Genomic DNA, 17,442 nt, shown 5'->3' with positions numbered 1-17,442 from the left:
TGTGAGCCATGACACCCAGCTACCAGTCTTGTTTTTATCTAAAGCTGAAAAGGCCATCAGAAGAGTCGGATATTATTTAGTTGATCCCTTTAAAGCTCGTGTTCCCAGGAGCACACGAGTCTTGGAGAAACCTACTCTGAATTGATGTAGAGCGATTTTTATATCCACGGCACTGTGCGCACGTCAGTGTGAGAGGCTGGAAAGGTGAGTCTATGACAGATTCCCGGGCATATTGCAAACTTGTTCTGATTCTGCGCATGCCATGTTATCTAGATTACTGACTGAACAATAATTGAACTGCACGGTTCCAAGAAGTTACCACTTATCCCCAGCATCTTCTGCCCACAAGAATTCTAATAGCATTAGCCGAAATCTCAAGGCAGGTGCCCATCAAATCATGTTGGAAAACTTCACATTGTAAAAATATATGTGGATGATGAGGTGTCTGCTTTCTGACATGGTTGATGTAGTGGTTTAGACATTTTAGTGGGAAATACAAGCCCAACCTTGATTTTGAACCTTGAAGGAAAGGATCACCGTGTATGTGTGTGTGTCTGTGTGTGTGCTTGTGTGCGCGCGCATACACGTGCACGCATGCATGCAATGTGTGCTCACCAATATTGGAACTTGAACTCGGGGCTTCTCCTTCTGACTTGGCTTTTTTCTTTTTCTTTTTGTTCAAAGCTGGTGCTCTACCATTTGAGACACACCTCCACTTCTGGATTTTTGCTGGTTAAATGGAGGAAAGAGTCTTACAGATAAGACTGCATATCTGGCTTTGAACCATGATCCTCACATCTCAGCTGCTTGAGTAACTGGGATGACAGGTGTGAGCTGCTGGCTGAGGATTGCTTTGTTCACTGGTGTCTATGCCAAGTCTCAGAAGTAATGGAGTCTAATTTTTCTCACCATCTTATTTGAGCTCTTTCTTGACTGGATATTTAGGTGTGCTGAGTGATGTGGAATTGAATTTATTTTATCGCTTTAATAATGCTTTGTTTAGTTTGGAAAGCAGGATATAGGAAAAGTCTCATAAAGTAAATTAAAAGCAAATTTTTACACTTGATCACACATACACATGTAAAAGAATATTTCAGTGATGAGACATATGCTTTGGTAGAGGTCAATGTGCTCATTGCGGTTATTAAAATTCTTTTTTTTTTTTTAGAATTTTAATAAGAATGCTTTCCTCCCAACCTAGTTTTTCCATCTTGCAGATGCTGATTTAAAATTATAGTTTGGATCTTGTCTTGCCTCATTCTGGACCCTAGGGCTACATTTAACATTGCTGGTGTTAAACTATGCCTGGCAAAACAAGTAGCACCAGAAGAGACAATGGGTTCAAACCTTTACTGATTACTAGCAGTACTTGAATATCCTCTTATAGAAACCAGTAGCAGTGAGCGTAAAATAATGGTGGACACCCCCCCTCAAACCACTTCTCTTCCTAGAGGTAAAATAGTTGAATATCAACTTGAGGTTTAAACTCCTAAAAACCTTTCCCAATTAATCTGTGCCTACAGATGACCCCAATCCAGGAGAGTCTAAATTGTAGTTTCTGATTTTTGTCATGATGCAGAAGTGATACACGTGAAGGAGAAGTCGCACTCTGATTGTTTTGGGTGGTATTGGGGATAGAACAGAGGGCCTCCCACTTGCTACGTCACCGCTCTCCTACCTGAGCCAGAGCTCCAGCCCCTGTGTGGAACCTGGAATTTGGAAAGGTGATCTTATCCTGAGCTGGTGGAATGCACTAGGAACCTTTTGTGCAAACTGAGCAGAGGTTACAAACCACAGCTCATTCAGCCAAGTGATTGCAAGGGTTAACAAAGAATGTTTTAGAGCGCACTGTCTTACCAAGCTATGAGCTTCCAAGGTTGGATATAACAAATGCAGATTTGAATGACAATGTCTTTTTTAAGCTATGAGGAAAGAGCTCCATTGTAAGTAGAGGGGAGTTTGTATATGGGTACTTATCAAACGAATGTGGCTTAGACTTAATTTAGCATTTCTTTTTTTTTTATTGTGAAAATACTGTACAGAGGGGTTACAATTACATGGGCAAGATAATGAGTACATTTCTTATCAAGCATTGTAGCCTCCTCCTTTGTTTCCCCTTCCCATCCCTTCCCATGCTCCCACCGCCCCCCTGCACAATCCTCCCTGCTCCCCCCATATTTTAGCATTTCTTACAAACACAGCGCTGAATTACTATTTTGTGATTTTTTTATACAGACAATTCCTTGACTACAACTGTCATGTTCTCTTGCATAGTTTGCCTTCATTCCACGTTATGTCATAGATTTGATAGTATGTTTTATTTAGCTATTTTCCCATCCATGGACATCTGGGTTGTTTAAAATTTAGCACATTGTAAACCTTGTTGTCATGGACAGTCCTGTGTGTGTGCATGCACGCACAAACACACACACACACACACACATACGTGCAGATGCAGACAGGCTTGTGTGTGGACCTATGTGCTAGGATTGTGACTTGAACTTAGACCTTCGGGCTCTCACTTAGATTGCTTACTCACAGCTGATGCGCTACCATTTGAGCCAATCCTCCAGTCTTGTATAGCTTTCTTAGAGATAAAAATAGTTACTGTGCCCCGGTGGCTCACACCTATAACCCTAGGTACTCAAGAGGCTGAGGTCTGAGGATTGTGGTTCAAAGCCAGCCTGGGCAGGAAAGTCTTCTGAGACTGTTATATCCAATTAACCATCAAAAAACCGGAAGTGGAGCTGTGGCTCAAAGTGGTAGAATGCTAGCCTTGAGTGAATAAAGCTCAGGGACGGTTCCTGAGTTCAAGCCCCAAGACACAGACACAGACACACACAGAAACACACACACACACACACACACAGAAACACACACACACACACACACACACACACACACACACACAGAGCTATATGGATACTTCGTAATGACCAAAAGTATTTGATTTACATTAGGATTCACTCTTGGCATTATTTGTTCTTAGTATTTGGAAAAGTGTATCACCAAACACATATTTCCATTGTAACATTGTGCAGAGTATTTTTACTTCTCTAGAAAATTCTCTGTTTTACCTGTTTATCCCTCTTCCTTGTGACTCCTGGTGCCCCCCAATGTCTTCATTGTCTTCTTTCAACTTGTTTCAAAATGTCATATGTGATGAAATCAGGTTAGTGTTTATTTAGTCTTCTTGCTTGGCTCCTTGAGTTCAGTTAATAATGTATGTAGGGTTCCTGCATATAAGTTGTATCTTTTTAACAGAAATAAAATTACATTGTCTGCATGTACCTTGGTGTATTTATCCACTTAACCTACCACAGGCTCCCTGTGATGTTCCTAAGTTTTGGCAATTATAAATTGTAAGTATGTCCTTGTGCAATTTTTTGTGGACATGTTTTCAACTTCTTTGGGTCAAAACTGAGGTGGTGTGAGAACCAGATGGTTATGCTCAGAGTATGTTTGGTTTTGTGGGAAACTGCCAGACTGCCTTCCAGAGTGGCTGTATCAGCTTGTCTTTCTGCCATCACCAAGTGAGAACTCCTATTGGTCCATATCATCCCCCCTCATTTGTTGTCATCAATGTTCTGGACTTGAATCATTCTAATAAGTGTCGGTGGTATCTCTGTATTATTTTAATTTTAATTTTTATTTGTTGGTCCTGGGGCATGAACTCAGGGCCTAGACGCTGTCCCTGAGCTCTTTTGCTCAAGGCAAGTGCTCTACCACTTGAGCCACAGCGCCACTTCCCATTTTCTGGTGGTTAATTGGAGATGAGAGTCTCACAGACTTTCCTGTCTGGGCTGGCTTTGAACTGCCATCCTCAGATCTCAGCCTCCTGAGTAGCTAGGATCACAGGTATAAGCCACTGGCATCCAACTCTGTATTACTTTAATTTGCATTTTCCTAATAATGGTGTGCCACTGAACATCTTTTCCTATGCCTGTTTGCCATTTTGTATCTTCTTTGCTTAAATAGAACTTGGGCTGGCTCATTTTACAATTGGATTATTTTGCTTTCTTATTGTTAAATCTTCAGAGTTCTTTATATATTTTGGATACTAGCCCTTTCTAAGATATGTCTTTTGCAGATAATATCTCCAATCTGCCTTGGTGCTTCTTCGATGTGGCTTGACTTCTCATTCTCTTGAGTGCTTTAACTCAATTTCTTTTTTCACATGGAAGTTATGAGACATTAAAGAGAAATTTACTCTGTAGCCTTTTAGGATATTAGTATGAGTTTGGCAGAAATGTCAGGAGCTCTGGACTTGCCTGAGCCCTCTGCTATTTTCCTGAGGCATTTCCCTGCTTTTTTCTGTATAAGCATGCCATGATCCCTCTTCCCCCCAAGATGAAAAAGATTTCCACCATGAGAACATAGATTTAGTTTGCAAATACTGAATTTCTGAGACCTTAGGTGATTTAATCCTTGGCAAAATGTACTCAGCTTCTCATTTAAGAAAAATAATTAAAACAAACTGGGAGGTGTTCATGGTTCTATCTTCTGGATTTAGATGTTTTCCTATGGGAGAAAGCTATGCTTTAATGAAGAATTAGTTTAAGCCTGATGGATTAAGTTGATAAAATTCATCTCCATAGTAATTTAGCAAGGGGGAAAAATGAAGATGTTGGCCACAGTTGCTTTTAATTTGGGCTGAGCTGAGGATTCTGTTGCGAAGACTCCTGGGAAGGGAGCGTTCATTCCACTGCGATGATTTGAGCTATGAAGTGCTGATTCCGCACAGAGTAGGTCCTCTGATCAGGAAGTCCTTTGACCTAGAAGTTATATTTTAGGGGACACGAGTGACCACACACTTTCTTTCAAGCATGCAGTGGCTTCTCATTTTCATCCCCAGGTGAGTTTTCCTGGCTCCCTGTGACCTAAGAACCAATCTAGGATTCTAGGGGAGCACAAGTTAGGGTCATGTGACTCTTGGCCTTCAACAGTTGTAAAGATGTAAAGAACACATTTCCTGAAGGATCAGAGAAAAAAACAACAATTTTTCTTCTTATTTTTTTAAACCACAATTTGACTTCTAAACAATGCATTTAACTTAAGAGAAAGAACCATGGCTAAATTTTGTGTGTTAACTGGATCATGGGGTGCCCAGATATTTGGTTAATCTATGAGTATGCGCAGGGGTTGAGGTAGTATTTGAGTCAGTGGACTCCAGGGTAGATGAGCCTCATTCAGTTTACTGAGATCCCAATAGAACAAAGAGAGAGAAAGAGAGAGAGAGAGGAAGAAAGAAGAAAGGGGAATTTTTCTCCCTCTGTCTAGGTGTAGATTTGAGACATTGGTCTTCTTTTGTCCTCCAATGAAGACTTGGCTCCTTTTGATCCTAACTCTCAGTTCTTCAGACTCCTCTGGAAATACAACAACCATCACCTTTTCTATGTCCTCAGTTCATAGAAGTAGCTGATCATGGAACATCCCAGCCTCCATCATTGGAAGCCAATTCCTTCTTAGTGAATATGCAGAACCAAAGCCCTCCAATTTATGTATTTATCATTATTATTATGGATATTGGTACTATCTGTAAGTAGTTGTATAAGGGGGGCCGTTTGAATTCAACAGGTCAGTTTATGAGAACAATCCATGTAGATAAATGTCTCCCCCTTCTATCAGCCTCTCCATCTCTCCCCACCCCACCCCTCCCTCCCATCTTCCTAGTTCCGTGTTCACACATCTACATTGACTATCATGACTTCACGCTCCCGCCCTTCCTCTTCCTTTTTCCACCCACGTCACTCCCATCTATCTCCTCAGGCTCTAGCTTCCTGGTATTCATGTTTTGTTAGACTGTAACTTGGATGTTCAAAGGAGTTCTACCATTGGATGACTCGCTGCTTATACCATGCCTTAGTGAATACATCTGTGTTTATATGCGTATGACCCTGAATATGTTTATGTATGTATCTTATAATTAGATGAATTTCTGCCTATGAAAGAAAACGTGTCCTTTAGTTCACTGGGCCTGACTTTCTTTACTTAGCATAATTTTTTTCAGGTCCATCATTTTTCTGCAAATAACTTGTAATATCATTTTTCCTAATGGATGAGCAAAATTCATATCTCTATCTCTATCTCTGTAAGACATAGAGATAGAGATGGAAATGTCTTATGTTTTCTTGATCCATTCATCCATTGAAGGGAATCTGGCAAAGCCCTCCAATTTAAAAGACATTTAATTTTGAAAGAGACATTTAGAGACAGGCTCACATTTATAATCCTAGCTATTCAGGGAGTTGAGATCTGAGGATCTTGGTTCTAAGTCAGCTCAGGCAGAAAAGTTTGTGAGACCCTTATCTACAATAAACTGCTGAAAAACTAGAAGAAGAGCTGGGGCTCGAGTGGTAGAGTGCCAGCCTTAAGCAAAAGAAGCTTAGGGACAGTGCCCAAGCCCGGAGTTCAAGCTCTAGTACCAACACACACACACACACACACACACACACATGCACACATGCACGCGCGCGCGCGCACACACACACACACACACGGAAGAATAAGAGACATTTTAGAAGGGAGGGAAGGGAGTCTGCGTCTCTATGGTGTCGTTGTTAATGAGAAGAGTGAATGCTCAGCTCCTAAGTGTGTTCTTCCATCTGAGGACATGAAATCAAGCAGTGAAAGACGTACTCAGTAGCACATGGCAGGTCACGTGATTTTAACATGCATAAGTCTAAATTGTCAGTAATGGTTGTGTTGGGAAGAAGCATAGAAAGAATCAGTATTCTGTGGAGCATTTTCAATAGTTCTTAATGATTTCATGTGTGTCTTACATGGCTGTGAAGGAGCTCAGTTAATGCCTGTCAGGGAGTAAAAAAGGGAAAAGTTCTACTCAGGAGGCTGAGATCTGAGGATCACAGTTTGAAGCCAACTCTAGGCAAGAAAGTCCATGGGACTCTTATCTCCAGTTAACTACCAAAAAGTCAGAAGTGGAGCTGTGGCTCAAGTGGTAGAATACTTGCCTGGAGCAGAAAAGCTCAGGGACAGTACCTGAGTTCAAACCCCAGGACCAACATACAAACACACACACACACACACACACACACGGAAAAAAATCTATGTTAAAACTACACAAGATAAATATGTGTAAACCTTAGTGGAATTGGCCAGGAAAATTACCAGCTTGATCTTGGTAGGACTCTGCCTCAGTATTCTTATCTGTAAAATATCCATAATGAAATAAAGTCTCTAACTAAGGATTATTGCAAAGATACAATGGTCCAATCTAAATGAAGCTCTCATAACAATACCAGGTATCCAAGACATCCTCTTACAAATTAAAAAATCAAAGCCAGGCATGGTAGGATATGCCAGTAATCCCAGCACTCTGGGAATTGGGGAATAGAATCAAGAGCTCAAGGGCATCCTGGGCTACATAAGGAAGACCTTGGCTCAAAGCAAAAATAGCAATACAACAACAACAAACTTAGAAAACTTAGGGCTATAGACACTGTCTTGTAGACATTGCTTCTCTGAATTTCATGCTCAAGAGAGTGACTTTCTTTTGGTGACATTCATTTACTGAAAATGAAGGACTTTAAAAGTAAAAGCACTCTTCTAGCTCGGTGTGGTGGCTCAAGCCTAGCATCCCAGCTGCTTGGAGGAAGAAGATTGGTAGATGGTGGTTTGAGGACAGCCTGTGCATAAAAAGTGAGTGAGACTCCATCCCAAGAAGTGGCTGAGCATCGTGATTCTCCCTGCTGATCCCAGCCACAGGGGAGGGGTGCACCACAGCAACCCAGGGAAGCACAAGTAGGAAGATCACAGTGCAGGCGGACCTGGGTATACACATTGAGATCCAGTCTTGAAAATAAGCAGTGAGTCTGGCGCTGGTGGCTCAGGCCTGTAATCCTAGCTACTCAGGAGGCTGGGATTCTGAGGATCGCTGTTTGAAGCCAGCCTAGGGCAGCTTTCTCACACCCTGGGCAACTGTTTGGGGGTTTCAGAATAATTCTTAAAAAAAATTGACTCAGGGGGCTGGGCAGGTGGTAGAGCGCTTGCCTTGCATGCATGACACCCTGGGTTCAATTCATCAGCACCTCATAAGCAGAAAAAAGCCTGAAGTGGTAGTGTGGCTCAAGTGGTAGGGCACTAGCCTTGAGCTGAAGAGCTGAGGGACAGTGCCCAGGCCCAGAGTTCAGGCCCCATGACTGACCAAAAAAAAAAAAAGACTCAGGGATGAAGAGATGAGATTTTGAGCAGCATCCTCTAATCTCCCAAGCACTGAGGATCATAGGGAGCATTTTACCTCTACAGGAAAATATTCTATGGAGCTGGTCAGTGGTCTGGAGTCTAGGGTTGTATGGGTTAGTAGGTGGTTAGGGCTAAAGACATCGCTTGATCTCAGGTCTTCATTTAAAGATGACGAGAGTGAGGACTAGATGAATACATTGACTTTCCTCAGTGTCAGCAACAGGATTCGAAGACAGAAGTCTCTGCCTAGACCTCTCTCCCCAAGGAGCATAGTAGTACAGTTCCATACCTTAAATATGAAGGGTGATGTTTAGCGCTTTCTTTCTTTGTCTCTATCACATATAAACCTTCCAACAATATCCTGAGATGGACAATACTGGTCAGCCCTGCTTTGGAGATGAGAGAACTGAACCACTGCCTGTCAACGCCAGAGTCAAGACTAGAATCATGGAGCATTGGCAAATGATGTTTCAGATGACATCAAGGCCACATACAAAGGCTCATCTGTTAAAAAAAAAAAAAAAGCCCTGCTTCCCTGCTCCACTCTGAGTTTATGATCTGCACATCTGTTAGGTGAAGAGATTGTGAAATGATCTCAAAAATCTGGCCGGACAGGAGTGCTGTTCCTTCATTTCTTCCTTAGGTCTTGACTGTGCAGTCAGAGTTCAAGTTTTTCTAATCACGTGTACACTACAGTTTGAGAATAAGTCTGCCAGGTTTTCTGTCTCAAGTGAGAGTTAAGCAAACAGGTAGCTAATGCTGAGTAGCTTCATAGATAGCTGGGCTTGGCTGGGGCCAGCTGAACCTGGCCTTGGCCGGCTTCCTTCCACTCCATTATTTTTGCGTTTGATAGATGCTGATATTACCACATTCCTTCTTAATTGTCTTTCTGTGCTTCTTCCCCCCCCCCACTGCCCCCATCCCCAGATTAAATGAGGTTTTAACAAGGCTTCTGGGGTAATTCGTTGTCATTAAAATAACAAATGGATGGAAAACAGCCTTCTGTCTCTTTGGAACCCGCCACCCATTAGTGGACTATAATCCAGCTGGTGACAGAATTACCAAGAGCCAGAAGGCTATCAGAGTCTGGCGAAGGTGTGTGTGTGTGTGTGTGTGTGTGTGTGTGTTGTCTGTGTGTGTGTCTGTGTGTGTGTGTGTCTGTCTGTGTGTGTCTGTGTGTGTGTGTCTGTGTGTGTGTGTCTGTGTGTGTGTGTCTGTGTGTGTGTCTGTGTGTGTGTGTCTGTCTGTGTGTGTGTGTGTCTGTGTGTGTGTGTGTGTCTGTGTGTGTATGTGTGTGTGTGTGTCTGTGTGTGTGCCATTTTCTGTGATTTTTCAGCAAGGAAAGTGAATCTTAAAAGTTTGAGAAAATGCATTTAAAACCATGGTTATACAGCTTTCGGTGTGCAGTGGGACTAATTGGGGGAACCGAGGGTACCCCATCCCACATTCCAAGATCTGTTTTTGATTACATGACTCATTGGGAGGCTAGGAAAGTAATAGATATCGCATGGTAATGAATTGTGCTATTTTACTTATCCGTCCGTCCAGAGGGAACAATAGTGCATCATTTCCAGAGAAATGGAAGGACCTGGAAAAAAAAAATGATGTCAAGTGACATAAGTCAGGTCCAGAGAGACAAAGATTGTGCATTTCCTCTCACATGTGGAGGATAGATCTAACTTATAAATATGTGTAAACATATACAGGGCCATACACATATACACACACACATACTGACTACGGTGTGGTACATGGGGGGGAGAAGTCCAGTGGTGTTAAGTCCTCTGAACAACTTACAGCCTAACAAACAACACCAGGAAGCTGGAATTTGAGGTGTGTTGTGGGGGGAGGGGGAGGAGAGAAGAAAGACCCAGGGGAGGGGACAGATGAATGGAGAGAGGTGGGGGTAGATGAATGCAGTATCATATATTCAATGTATACACATGGAAATGGAGCTAGGAAAATTAAGGGATTGGTGGGGTCAAGAGAGACTGGGGAGAATGAAAGGAAGAGGTGATGTGGATCGAGGTGCCCTGTGCTCCCCCATTGACCATGTTGAACTGAAACCCTTTGCACAACTACTTAAAGACCCATAAGAAGAAGAAAAAAGAGAGTCTGAACGGTGGAAATAAGTAGAGTCAGCATTGACGGGTTGAGCAAACTAGCAGGGTTTTCCTCAGCAGAAAGAAGTTATAAGTTAAATCAGGGCATGACTAGCCCCTGGGCAGAGATGCTAATCCTGTAGTAGGAATTCTGTTTCAAGTCTTTGGCGCTCTCTAGGCAGGCAGGTCTTGGAGTGTGAAGTCCAGGAGGGTTACACGATGCATCTGCCTAGAACAGATCCTCGCCAAAGGAAGCAAGATCATTACCCAAACAAGAAAATCCCACGGATCCTTCCTGTTCCTCACGCTGCTTAACAGAAAAGCGATTTGAGAGTGAGGTTTGATCCTGTCGGGAGAATTCCCCCCCCCCCAAACTGAGAAACAGCTAGTCTGAGAAGTTGCAAAGTGATTTTTTGCTCTCAATATTCTCAAGGCCAATTTGTGACCCTGACAAGTCTTTTTCCTTTGAGGGGGTCTGCTTCTCTATCTATAAGATGGAGAGTTTGGTTGGGGCACTGTCTAGTCTATGAATTTTCTCTCATAACAGCCTGAATGAATGGAGACATACGAAACTATTCACAGTAATTAGTGGTAATAATGGTATCAGCAGTTATCATCTCTCTCTCTCTTTTTTTTTGTCGGTCATGGAGCTTGAACTCTGGGCTTGGGTGCTGTCCCTGTGCTCTTTAGCTCAAGGTGAGCGCTCTACCACTTGAGCCACAGCTCCATTCCAGTTTTCTAGTGGTTTATTGGAGATACAGTCTCACAGACTTTCCTGCTGGGGCTGGCTTTGGACCGCGATCCTCAGATCTCAGCCTCCTGAGTAGCTAGGATTACAGGCGTGAGCCGCCGACACCCGGCTCAGTATCATCTCTTTCATGCCCACGGTGTACCATAGACTAGAAAGGTGCTTTATGAAATGGGAAGCAGAGGTTATGTCACACAAAGTCACACAGCCATCAAATGGCAGGGTGGAGACCCAAGTCTCCATGTGTCTCCAAAGCCATGATGATCTTTTACTGAGAGAGGATAGAAAGAGCAGCCATGAGATCTTGTACCATCGCCACAATGTGCTTCCTTCTTCCTAAAGGTCTTAAAATAACAGATGGGAAATAATCTCAAATACTTAGGATGAATGGGTCTGGACCATCCTAGAGTCCTAGACTTTCAGGATTAATATGGTTGATGAATCTAGAAGAAAACAGCATTTCCCCCTCTTATAATCTGGTAAATGTATTCGATGAGGAAGAACTGTTCATGAACTTGGGCATTTGCCCATCCCTGACCCAATTACTGTATTCAGAGGGAATTAAACATTCTGATTGGCCAGGCTGGGGTAATCTGATTGGCCAGGCTAATAGGAACTAATAGCTAATAGGAGCTCACCTGTGAATGGGGAGACTAGTTTTTCTCAATGAGGCCCAGAGGAACCACATGAGATGGACGAGAACATATGGAAAGGAGAAGGTGGGTGGTTTCCCAAGTGGAAGAATCATGTGTAATCTCCACAACATAATCTTAATTTTTTTTCGTTCCTCCTGAATAGCTAGGATTACAGCCTTATTGCTTTTTTAAAAACCCCACATTCATGGTAAAATCTTCTCATGTATATGCTGAATAAAACCGTTTTGAAACTATGAAATGAAAGTGAAGGGGATTGAACTCAGTCAGTCTAAGTCAAGGTAGGTTTAAACTCAGGATTTTATTTTGTAGCTACATTACCTCTCTTTATGAGAGCTCTCCAAAGATAAGAATCTAGTGCTCTTTGGGTCTCGTGATTTATGGTTTCTTTCTAATGCACCAGCATAACGCTGCTATTGAGAAGAAAGATTTTTTTAAATGTGTGCTGCTCTTGTGGCTTGAACTCAGGGCCTTGGCAGTGTCTCTGAGCTCGTTTTTTTTTTGCTCAAGGCTGGTGGTCTACCACTTGAGCTCACAGTTCCACTTCTAATCTTCTGGTAGTTAATTAGCCTTTTTATCCAGGGGGGCAGAAGGGGCCTTGAACTCAGGATCTGGGCCCTGTCCCCAAGCTTCTTTTGCTCAAGGCTAGCACTCAAGCCACAGTGCCACTTCTGGCTTTTTTTTTTTGGTATGTTTTTTATTGTAAAAATGCTGTACGGAGGGGTTACAGTTACATGAGCAAGGTAATGAGTACATTTCCTATTGAGCATTGTTGCCGCCTCCTTTATTTTTCACCTACCATCCCTTCCCTTCCACCTCCACAACTACTGTGTCCCCCACCCCCACCAAAGTTGTAAAGCTCATTTTCAACATAGTGTTTTGTACATCTCATTGTTACAGTGGGTCAAACTGTATCCTTATTTAAGCATTTTGTTTTTTCCCTTCCCCTCCCCGAATTAGAAAAGTGTATATATAAGATGCAGGGCACTGACATCAAATGCAGTAAAAACAGGGGTTATACCATGGGGGAAACAAAAAAATCACATGGTACATTATAAATATGTTAGAAACAATAGCAAAAAAGAAAAAAGATATTTGTGTTCCTATCTTGGGGTTCATTTCGCTTAACATCATCTTATATGGTCACATGTACATAGCTTTTGGCCTTTTCTGCTTGTCCTACACATGTACTAGTTATTGCACATAAGGGAAACCATGGGACCTATGTTTCTTTGGGCCTGGCTTGCTACACTTAATATAATTTTTTCCAAGTCTTTCCATTTCCTAACAAATGGGGCAATGCCATTCTTTCTGATGGAGGCATAGAATTCTATTGTGTATACACACATACACTATATATATATATATATATATATTATATATATATCTTATATATATATATATATATCACATTTTCTTGATCCATTCATCTACTGAGGGGCATCTGGGTTGGTTCCATATCTGAGCTATGGTAAATAATGCTGCGATAAACATGGTTGTGCTGGTAGCCTTAGTATGGCCTTGTTTGTGATCATTTGGGTAAATGCCCAAAAGTGGGATTGCTGGATCATAGGGGAGCTCTATGTGCAGTATTTTGAAGATTGTCCATACTGCTTTCCAAAGTGGTTGAACAAGTTTACACTCCCACCAACAATGCAGTAAGGTTCCCTTCTGGCCACATCCCCTCCAGCATCTGTTGTTATTAGAGTTCTTGATTCTAGCCATTCTAACTGGGGTGAGGTAAAATGTCAATGTTGTTTTGATTTGCATTTCTTTTATGGCTAGAAAGGTTGAGCATTTCTTCATGTGTCTATTGGCCATTCTTATTTCCTCTTCAAATAAATTTCTCTTTAAGTCTTTAGCCCACTTATTTATTGGGCAGTTGTTTCTTTGAGGATTTGTTGTTGGAGGATTTAATTTTCGAGTTCCAAGTATATTTTAGATATGAGACCCTTGTCCATTGTATGACTAGTGAAGATCTTCTCCCAATCCATGGGCTTTCTATTTATCTTGCTAGCTATGTACTTCTGGCTTTTTCTGTGTATTTGGTACTGAGGAATTGAATGCAAGGCTTCATGCATGCTAGGTGAGCACTTTACCACTAAACCACATTCCCAGCCCTTTTGGCAGTTAATAAAAGATAATAAGACATCTTTTCTGCCCCAGCTTGCTTTAGACTGAGATCTCAGCCTCTTGAGTAGCTAGGATTATAGTCATGCGCCACCAGCACCTAGCAGTAAATCAGCTTGTTGCTTCCCTTTTAAATTATGATTTGACTAAGAAGATATCAAGAAGATATGATGATTAAGTATATATCAAGTTCAAATTAATCTTCCCCAGACTACAGGCTATAGACAAATTCTATAGACTCTAATGATATAATTTCTAATCCTGTATTCTAGACTCTGAGCAACTCAGGCATATTGCAAAATTTTGCAGGAACACATGTGAAGCTCTTACAATGTACAGTGTGAAGTTCCAATGGTCACACAAGCTCTTAGTGACTGAGGACCTGTTTGGAAAACACTTCTGTATTTCTATCTCTTGCCTTTACTCTGGGTTTCCCAACTCAGAATATGTAAACATGAGATTGAGTGAGTCACATCCAAAAGGAATGAAACAAAGAAGTCAGCCATCAAAAGAGAGATGCGTAGCAACAGAGTTGATCTTTAGTTTATTATATCACAATCAGCAATTCTGAAGAAAAATGGCATTGCTTCTCTGAGACTTACCCTTCCCTTCTGCCATTTGCACACACACACACACACACACACACACACACACACACACACACCTTATTTCTCAAGAGATTCCTACCTTTATTAGGTTTCAAGTTGAAGAAACAGAATTGAATTCTGGTGATGGCATTACGTGGAACCTTCACCTCTTCTCTTCTCTCTCCTACTGCCCACTCTCCCCATGGCACCCAATTAACTTTAGGTTGTTGGAGAGATTCTGGAGATGGATCAAGGGCATGTTTTCTGACAAGCCTAGGTTTTCTGCAGCCCTGGGTGAGCAAGGGAGGATGGGAGTGTGGGAGTTGTGCCTCTCGTTCTCTTGGGAATAATGGTCTCTTCACTTATATAAGGCATCGAGCCAGTCTGCCTTATGTCATCCTCAGATGATGATTCTGCTGAAGAAAAACTCATCTGGAGAGTGGGGGGAAAATACCAGATAGCCTGTTATTCTGTAATCTTTCCTGGTGCTTGAACTCAGGGCCTGAGGGCTTTCCCCGAGCTTTCATACTCAAGACTAGTACTCTATGACTTTGAGCCACAATGCTACTTCTGGCTTTTCTTGTAGCTCAGTGGAGATAAAAGTCTCTCACATACTTTCCTGCCTGAACTGGTCTTGAACCACGATCCTCAGCTCTTAACCTCCTGAGTAGCCAGGAGGCGTGAGCCACCAGTGCTGGGATATCTTTGGTAACTTCTCAATGGCCTTCTGAGGTCTTGATAATAACAAAATGGTGGTGGGGATGGTGTAGGGGGAGACTCATAGGATAATTAATTGTCATCATCATCATCATCCACACGGAAGTTGCGGCCTTCCAGATCTGTTATAAAGTCCTCATCTTGTTGCTTTCATTGAATCATCAGTGAAGTGGTATTGCTTCCATTTTCCAGACGATGGAATAAAAAATGTAGACAGTGACTATGTAACTGAGTAGTGGCTGGTAGAGCCTGTAGTACCAAAGCCTCTCCACAAGGGGGCCTCCTGCCCTGCCTGGACTCCAGTTGAAGGGAAGACTTAGAGATCATAACATCTTCCCTGTCCCCACAGCCCCTAATCATGGAGAAATGACTGGACCCATAGCTTGAGTGGCTTACATTTTTTGTTGTTGTTGTTTTATACCACTATTGGGTCTTGAACTCAGGGTCTGGGCCCTGACCCTTAGCTTTTTTTTTTTTTTTGGTTTTTGTTACATCTCTGCTTCTGGCTTTTGGATGGTTGTTTGGAGATAAGAGTTTGGATTCATTCACGGAGGTAGCGAGGTCTAGTTAGAAGCCATGGAGAGCCTGTGCCCGCCGCCGGCTTCCTGTACTGGGTGGGCGCGAGCACGGTGGCCTACGTGGTCCTGCGCGTCTTGTGCTCGCTCTTCACCGCCTTCCGGGTCTGGGGTGTGGGTCATGAGGCCGGGGTCGGCCCGTGGCTCGGTGCCTGGGCAGTTGTCACAGGCAGTACTGATGGAATTGGAAAATCATATGCCGAAGAGTTAGCAAAGCGTGGAATGAAGATTGTCTTAATCAGCAGATCACAGGATAAACTGAACCAAGTTTCCAGTGATATAAAAGAAAAATTCAAAGTGGAGACAAGGACCATTGCTGTTGATTTCAGTTCAGAAGATATTTATGATAAAATTAAAACAGGCCTGACAGGTCTGGAAGTTGGTGTTCTAGTGAATAACGTGGGAATGTCATATGAGTATCCTGAGTACTTTTTGGATGTTCCTGACTTGGACAATACTATCAAGAAACTGATAAATACACATATTCTTTCTGTTTGTAAGGTGACCCGATTGGTGCTGCCTGGCATGGTAGAAAGATCTAAAGGGGTGATTCTGAATATCTCCTCTGCCAGTGGCATGCTCCCAGTTCCCCTGTTGACCATCTACTCTGCAACCAAGGCTTTTGTAGATTTCTTCTCTCAGTGCCTCCATGAGGAGTATAAGAGCAAGGGCATCTTTGTGCAGAGTGTCCTGCCATACTTCATAGCTACTAAACTGGCTAAAATCCGAAAGCCAACCTTTGATAAGCCTTCTCCAGACACATTTGTGAAATCTGCAATTAAAACAGTAGGCTTGCAGTCCAGAACCACTGGGTACCTGATCCACACTCTTATGGGCTCAGTAAACTCAATCCTGCCTCGTTGGATGTATTTTAAAATAACGATGGGTTTCAACAAGGCCGTACGAGCACGCTATCTGAAGAAAACAAAGAAAAATTGAGAGTGGTTTACTCTTGAGTCACCTGGCCAGATGTTTTGGCCTTTATATATTCACTGCAAGGTACCTGCCGGTCCCCAGAATCTGCATTTGTCTCAGTAATTACTAACATGGCTCACTTTTGGGGAAAAAAAAACAAGATGCTTTTAGAGTTCCTGATACATACTATGGCTTGTGATTTCAATGTTTAATATAAATGCTTATGCCAAATGGATATAAAACTAATATTACCAAGAACGTAATAAGAAGGGATGATAGAGTCAAAAGTGAAACTCAACAGTTTCACCTACTCAATGCCAGTGATTATTATTCTAGCATTTTCTGTGAAACGCTATAAAAAATGTAACGGCTAGCTATTCTTTTTTGTTTTTAATACTTTTGGGGGATGGGGGTTAACTGTTCTCATACAGGGTAGACATGTTGCAATTTCCACATTTTGGGGATGTTTTCTAAATGTATGTTCCAGTCTATACGTTTATATGGTAGTACTTTTTTCTGAAAACTAATGACATAGAAGTGATTATGAAATAAGTGGCACGTGAAGGTAAAATATAATTCCTTATGTTATTTCCTCTCAGTTGGAAGGTATGTAATACTGAGAGCTTTGTGGGATGATGTAATTATAAAGGTAAATGGACAAAAACGTACATTGAAACCAAAACTTCCTGTGAGGCCACTGAGACCCACCCGGAAGAGTGGCCTTCTTATTTCTGCTTACTTATGGCAACACTCTTCTGTAATAGTAAATACTACCAAGGAAAATGACATTTTACTTTGAATTGTGCTCCGTAG

At 42.1% G+C, this 17,442-nt stretch overlaps 1 pseudogene across 1 annotated transcript; it reads left to right on the top strand.

The window, feature by feature from the left end:
* The first annotated feature begins 8,370 nt into the window (after positions 1-8,370).
* LOC105996691 lies at positions 8,371-17,172 on the top strand (annotated as a pseudogene). The gene is made up of 2 exons (XR_001175616.1): positions 8,371-8,379; positions 15,697-17,172. The product of XR_001175616.1 is annotated as a very-long-chain 3-oxoacyl-CoA reductase pseudogene (transcript).
* The last annotated feature ends 270 nt before the right edge of the window (positions 17,173-17,442 follow it).

This window comes from Dipodomys ordii, unplaced genomic scaffold (assembly GCF_000151885.1).
Source record: "Dipodomys ordii isolate 6190 unplaced genomic scaffold, Dord_2.0 Scaffold135, whole genome shotgun sequence".
Classification (NCBI taxonomy): domain Eukaryota; kingdom Metazoa; phylum Chordata; class Mammalia; order Rodentia; family Heteromyidae; genus Dipodomys; species Dipodomys ordii.
This window is presented reverse-complemented; position numbering and strand designations above follow the sequence as displayed.